Consider the following 7,879-nt stretch of genomic DNA (forward strand, 5'->3'; position numbering starts at 1 on the left):
ACAGCGCAACACACACACACAAAAAAACACTTCAAAAGCACAAAATTTTCAACATAAGAAATAACTTTACTTCACTTTGGGCGCTCATCAATCCATCATCAATATATTGACTGCATTTTCAATGGCCATGCTAAAAGAATTAAATTCAGGTGAAATCAATCAATAGCCAACCGATTTCTCTTCCAATATATAACACTTCAATTAAATGCAGCTGTGTAATTTGGTAAGAAGAAAAAAAAAAAAGAAAAACTAAATGCTTTTTCCTGTCAAAATAAAAGCCAAACAATTGCTATAAAATTCCTGCACAATATAATTTTTTTAAATGAAACCAATTAAATTTGCCACAGCACAATTTATTTTTTTTTTTGTTTTGCTTGCTCTTGTTGATGGAATTTTCTTCCATTTTTTGGTTTTTTTTTTCTGTTTGATTCTGTTGAAGAGAAAAACTATTTAAAGTTAAATGGTTTTTATTATAACATTTTCTAGGTACTGCATGGGAGGAGACAGTAGATTGAAGAAACGTGTGCGAAATGCCTGTCTACAAGCAAAACGTGCTGTCAATAAAAGATTTGCATCGACAGATGCCAGAGGGGAAAGGAAATAAGTTAAAAAAAAATAAAATAAAAATTTTGTTGTAGCATTTTGCAAGCATTTACCGAACGTGATTTGAGTTACTTATCGAGCATAAATCTTGTACTCAGGTACAAAGCACAAAGAAGAGACTGAGTAAAAGAAGAAGATGTATCCCTATGCGTAGTCCTTGCCAACTGGCAACTTGTTTGCTGAGCTGGGCGGAACACTCTTTCATTTTTTCTACCAATAAGCACGATTGAAAGATACAAAGATGTGGAGTGTGAGAATAAGTTACATGACTATAAATTTCATTTAAATATTCTTAACATTAAATTGTATTATTCATCAGCCAAAAGATGCAACAATAAAAACTAAATTTATTATAACAAGTTTAAACATATTAATAGAAATTTATTCTATACAATTAAGAAATCTTATTAACTTTGGAAATTTTCAAATTGGGTGCACCTAGAGTCTAGTATTTCAACAGGGATTAATAAGGTATGATTAAAGTCGGTCAAGAATGTTAAAGTCGGTTTCTATATCCTGTCCTGGCAACGTTTTAAATATCAAATTGTTGTATTTTCAACATTTTCTATTTTTTAATAATAGTTCACATGATACGTTTTTTTTACTTGTTCAAAGCTTTTGTGATTTAGTTCCTCTTTCAATCAAAAAGAAATTTACTAAATGATATTTGAAATTCGATTATTGTTAAATATTTAACTGGTTTTTTATTACAAGTGCAAAGGCAGACATAACTTTCGATTCCATGAAATATATTGGTAATTTTTCTGTTGAAATATGAAACATATTAGTAAAGTAAAAACCAATTCATGAAAAAATTGAGTACATAATTTTTTCATTAGAAATTTGAGATACCAATTAACATCAAGTGTCATATATTAACTAGTATATGTCGAAGGTATGTATGTATGTATATATGAAAGTATTTGATCCATTTGGCAATATTGATGACTGAGCAGTTTCTTGTTCATTTAACTCAACTCAACTCTGCAATTTTATGGCTTGACACATTGATTGAAGTCGCCGTCGTCATTTGCAATTGCAAAGCATTTCTTTTTGTTTACTTTTCAGCCACGCCCACACTCACGCCCATGCCCAGTGCTGCCCTGCTGTACTTTTCTCCCATCAATGTTAATTGCTCTGGCATTGGGTAAGTGTATGTGTGTGTGTGTATGGTATTCGTGTGTGATTTTAAATTGTCCTCGAAAATGTTTGTGCCCCAAAATCAGCAAAATGCAAAAATTTACTTCAATTGAATCAACACCCACAGAGCATTTTATGTAGACACATTTTTCACTTTTCATACCCTGTACCAAATTAGAAAACGAGTATGTTAAAGTAGCCCAATTTAATGTAGTGCAGAGACTAAATTTGACACCAAACTTATCAATGTATACAAAGTTGATATTTTGAATGATATTTTAGTTTTCACCCTAACTAAGCTTAAATTTGATTAGAGAATCTTAATAATGCTTGAATACATTTTTAAAACCGTTGGCTATTTGGTGCAGGGTATTCAAGTGTCTCACATCCACGCCACTTGCAATGCTTGTTTTAAGCTTAATGGCAGCCAAAAGTCAAATTGAATTTCATGCATTTTTTCGCCCATTTTTTATTATTATTATTTTTCCCCTTTTTTTTTTGTTTTTATTTTTTGGCATCATATAACTTAACGCAGTTTCCCATCTATCAATTCAAACTGACCAACTGTTTCTGAAATGGCCAGAGACTTCAATTAGCTGGCATAAAGTTCAAGTTTCATATTCGATTTATGCATTTTCATATTGCCAGACCCCCGGCTCAGTCAACAAAAAAAATGAAATCCAGCAAATTATTCATAATCGTTGGAATGGCTTCCGAATAGCCAACTGTTTGGCTTTCAGCCAATGGGTTATTGAATATGAAATGCTGGTTGGCAAAAGAGCCACCAGTAAGGCAGATGAAAAGGAAAACTGCCCAGCTGATGGGTTGAAACAAAAAGTTGCCAGATTTTAATTCATAACAAGAAACTAATAATATCATTCAATGCAGAGAAAGATTAAAATAATAAAGAAGTTGAAGTAAATGGGTCAGTATTTCAATAGATTCAATAGACTCTTACCTTAAACTTAACTGCTAATTGATTTTTCTCTTTGTTTATCAAAATAAAATGTTTGAAAATGAAAAATATTTAATTTAAAAGACAAAATTATTACCCCTTTTCCACATCTGTCAAATCAGTTTTAGTTCCTTTCTATTGATCTATATCCTATGCAGTTTATTTAATCTATGACTACTAGTCAAATTTGTTCAACAAGTCTATTTATTGCAAAAGACTAAAATGTAAGTCAGAGAGCATAGTGCTAAGTTGTCTCTAAGTTTGTTGAATTAAACTAAATGTTTGGAAAAGTAAAGAACCTCACTTTTGGTTTCCCACGAAGAAATTTTCTATTTACTAAGGTATTATAGAATAAATAAAGTGTTTATTTTCTTCTTAAATTAATATCCCATTTAATACTTTTTAATACTGTTATCCTTGCATTTTTGCTCGCTCGTTTTCTCCTATTCAAGTATTATTATGTCATCCAACTAAGTGTGTTAGTTGCTGTATTAGCCATACTTATCATATAATTTGCTCTACCTGTATATTTCTTTAATGTCACCCGCTAAGTCATATACTTATAAGCTTTTCACTTGCAATTTTCTTCTGCGAAAAGTTGTGCAAATCCTTGAACATTTCTTTTACATTTCTTATACATTCCTTTCTTCATTCCACCAAAAATCGCAATTTGTTTGTGTTGAGTGCATGGCTCGAATAACAACATAATTCATTTTGTCACTTGTATCTGCTCGTTATTAAATTGTTTTGTTGCCCTACCTCTTGAGCACCCTTTTACCACCAAGACAAACCGTTCCACAACTTACTCCAGCATATCCGAGAGCTGTCATCTTGTCCCTTCAGCCTCACAGTTCTATGGCTTCAGCTACGACTCTGAGAGAGAAATTTATGCAAATTATAATACGCAAATGTACAAGTTATACTCGGGTAGACAATAAACAAGAAATGTGTATAAAAGTGTGAGTGTGTGTGTGTGTGTCAGAGAACAAAAGAAAAGACAATATTAACTTGGCTTGGTGTGTGGTTGTTTGGCTTTGGGTATGTGCCATCCGTGTCCTTGCCATAATTGCTATAGTTGCATGTGTCTCCGTCTGTCTCCACTGGCAACAGGCATATGCAATCCACAGTATGTGCACACATCCATAAAGTCGAGAAGTTGAGCCTCCCTACACATAATTGAAACAATTGCAATTCTTATTGTCTTTCTTGTTTTCTCCATTTCTGTTGGCTTTAAGGCAACAATTTCTTGCCCCTTTTGGCTTCCAGCTACATTCGGAGATATGTGTGTATGTATATGCACCAGTTGCCAGTGCAAGATGATAATTATTATGTTTTTATTAAAAGGGCGAAACGACAGACGAAGTGTACTTAAGCCACTTCTCCATTTTACCATTAAAAATTTACAAAGGCCAATTATTTGTGCATTTTAATGAATTGAGCATATCAGCAGCATCAATTTATACAGGTGATAATTATATATAGGGTATTTAAAGTAGTAGATTTTAGACTAAACTTTCTTTAATATTGCTATTTAACTAGCTCTTTCAAATTAGTAATCAGTTTAAGCTTTTAATTGATCTTACTTATATCATAGATTATCCCTTAGCTGATAGCTCTTCTGACGTAATTTCAATGCTTACATGAAAGCATTTCAGAACAAAAAGACCATATATATTCTTGATCAGCAAGTAGCACATCATTCATATAGCTAGGTCTGTTCATGTACATAAACTCAAACTTGACATTAGTCTAAATAATAATGCGATTTAAATTTTAATTGACAATAAAGAAAAAAGTTGGTTATTATTATTAAAATGTTCTTCTCTCCTTTGCATTTTATTTAAGCATAACGTTACTTCTACTTCTCCTTAAGCATAATTTAAAAAACAGCAATATAATAAATTAATAACAACAACTTAAGGAAAGAATTCAACAATTTTCGCTTAGAGACTTTGATATATTGACATAACGTATACGCCCCTTTGGAATATTGCAAGGGGAAATATCGATGATGTTTTCATTCTGTTAACCGCAAAATTGAAAAGAGAACAATTTTGCCTCTGAGCACTTGAAGAGCGAGTGACAAGTTGTTGTGATTTAATGTGTATATCAGTTTATAAGTACCTAAATACATATACATATATTTTTGGTAAGCTTTTATATTGCTTTTTCCCTTCCGTTTTGCCCTTTTCCTGGTTGCCTCTTGTCGGATATATTAAAGCTTATGCCACTCAAGGGTGTGTGTGAGTGTGTCAGAGTGTGTTTGGTTGAGCAAAGCATCCATCCAGTTGACAATTTGTTAGACGCTACAATGAACATTGTTGATGCGATTGATTGAAAGTCACCAGGCAAAGAGATTAAATGCCATTGGTTTATGCTCTTGTTATCGGGACAAAGAATTTTTTTTTTTTTTTCTCTTCGTCCATCCTTCTGTGATGTCAACAAGTTGAGAACAAACAATTTAAATTACAAAGCAAACTCAATAAAAATGTAAAGAACATATACAGACTTGCCTTTACGTATGTTCAAACTTTTTTTGGCATTTAGTTTGTTGCATAATTTATGGGAAACAGGAAGCAAAAGTTTGATAAGAAAAACAAAATCGAGTTAGGGCCACTTCCCATCTTATTTATAAGCCTGTAAACAGATTTAACGAGCCAAGGACAAACAATGGATGGGCAACCAAGTTTTGACCTCTTATCGATTTAGTCACCAACCAAAATCAAAAAAAAAAAAAAAAAAAAAAGAGCAGAAAGATTTTCGTTACTTTTCAATTTATTAAAATGACCGTCAAAAATCGCTTTCAGTCTGTATTGTGTGTGAAGCGAAAAAAACAAAGAAAAAAAAGAGAAAGAGAAAAGTTTTGTGAGCTTAACCTAAAACACTTTTTAGACACTTGAGTGGGTTAGAGAAAATAAAAAGTTTTCCTCCTCTCCACAGGGCAGAAAGGCAGTAGGAAAAAGTTTTCAATGTATATATGTTGAGTTGAGTTTATGATTGCCTCTCTCGGACGACAACACTGAATCTTAAAGTTTTGTTATTCGTTTCGTTCGTTGTGAAAGTTACACTTGATAACCAGTCTGTTCATTTCTTATGCCAAAAATCCTTTACACATGCCATGAATACTGTTTCACTTTTTATTTCCGATCAACCTTTTCCACTTGACAACTCACAAAGCGAAAGTGGGAAGGCAAATTCAGCCAACTATAAATACAAAACACGGCCAAGTCTCGCTCGCAACACGCCCAACCCAAATACCGGAAATGCCCTTTATAATGCGCTTCCGGCTCATGTGAACCCTGCCCAGACAGGGGTGAATTCCATGTGTATGTGAATAAATGTGTGCGCGAGTGCAGAACTTGGTGGTAAATGTTAAAAACCATACCCGAACCGAAACGTGTGTATAGCAAGCTCTTGGCTAATCAAAATGTGCAACCAGCTGCAAAGAGCCACGGGCCTAGGTCGACTGAAGGGCTAAACCAAAATGGGAGGTGGGAGGCAACTGTTTGGCCGCTGCGGCTGGTTGAATATGGTGGTGTCTGACCGCAGCACACAACCATAAAGAGGCAGCCAGAGGTAAAGCTTCTAATTCGGCGTATTGTCGAGCAATTCGCGCAACAAAAGAGTAATCACACACAGAAAATAAGCAGCTAATTTTGTTGGGCTTAAGTACCATACTACAATATTAGAATTTCTCCTTGGCATTTTAAATTACAACCGAATCCTTTTGAAATAGCTTCTTAAATAAAGCCATGCCAATGCTAAAGAAAATATAAACAGATAATTGAAATTTCTATGTTTTTTGAGGCAATTTCACTTTACCCAATGAACGGAATCGTTATACCAATATCTATCTAAAAAAGACCTCAAAACTCCAATGAAGTTTGATACGTTGTATTTAGTAAAGGTTCACAACTAAATGAAATGGCAACTTAAATCTCAAAATGGCCATGGAAAAGGTCCTAACATATATTGTCAACTTGATTCAACTGGTTTAAAAATATTTCACGTACCCCATGAAAATTAAGGTTAACAGGCTAAGGATTTTTGCCAGTAATAAATATATTTAGGCTTCTGCACTTTTGGCTTAAAGAAATTAACTTTAAAAATTAAAAATATATAAATGATTATATGTATATATAATGTGGCCCAATTTTTGTATTTCTTTTGTGTTGCATTATCAACCTTTGTAAATCTTTACCCATTCTTAGTGCTTTGTTAGAAGCTATTCTGTGAAAATCCGCTTACAATTTTTTTCTTTTAACTTTTGCCAAGATTTCGCCTCTCACTTTCAAACTAATGGCAAAAGGCGGCAAACCTACCGCGAATTTTTAATTAAACTTTATGCCATCCCATTAAACCTTTTTGGCGCTTAGTAGCTGTCTGTCGGTGTGTCTGGGGCCCAAAAGCCATTGTGTGCCAAGCTTTTGTGGTTAATTATCGATGAGAGAGAATAGAGGAATCTGCTTCTGCTTTAGCCCAAGATATTTGGTTCGAGGGCTTCAATCTCTAGGCAGCCGCCAAGTTAAATGAAGTGCAAAATGTTTGAATAAAGGCAAAAGCATCAATGGGTTAATTAGAATTTGTTTTGCCATATTGTTATCTCTTTATTATTAAAGTACCAAAGGCATTGTCTAGGCCACCTGCTTGATTTATATGCCAAAAGGAAAATACTAATGATGGCCACTTTCTTAATTTATTGGATTTCTAACACGCAAACAGCTGCCCAAAGGTCAGCCTTTCTTTCACTGGCTTTCCCATTTTCGGCTGGTCGTATTTTTTTTTGGTTTTTCGTCTACTTGGCCTGGGGTCATTTATTAATTGCGCCTTGTATGCGTGTTAATCTCTTCATTATGCGATTTCATAATGGACTACTACTACACATTCAAATAAATGTGGCTCATTTGCCATAGTCTTGCTCACACTTCACAGAAGTCTCCGGCTTTGGGTCAGCTGGTAATTTCTTTAATTTCGATGCCATTTTCCTAATGATGCGTGGGCTGTTTGGCTAATTTTTTTGTGTCCGCGCCTGTCTTGTTCTTTTGGCCTAAACCTAAAGCAGGAGGGATAGGTATGGGTTGTCGTGTTGTAATATTAATGTTTTAGCTAATAATTTTCGAGATGGGCAGTGTAATTGAATCAGATGCATTAGGTTAGAGCGCAAATTGAGTTGTTTTCATT

The sequence above is a fragment of the Drosophila tropicalis genome, unplaced genomic scaffold (assembly GCF_018151085.1).
Source record: "Drosophila tropicalis isolate 14030-0801.00 unplaced genomic scaffold, ASM1815108v1 contig_845, whole genome shotgun sequence".
NCBI classification, from domain to species: domain Eukaryota; kingdom Metazoa; phylum Arthropoda; class Insecta; order Diptera; family Drosophilidae; genus Drosophila; species Drosophila tropicalis.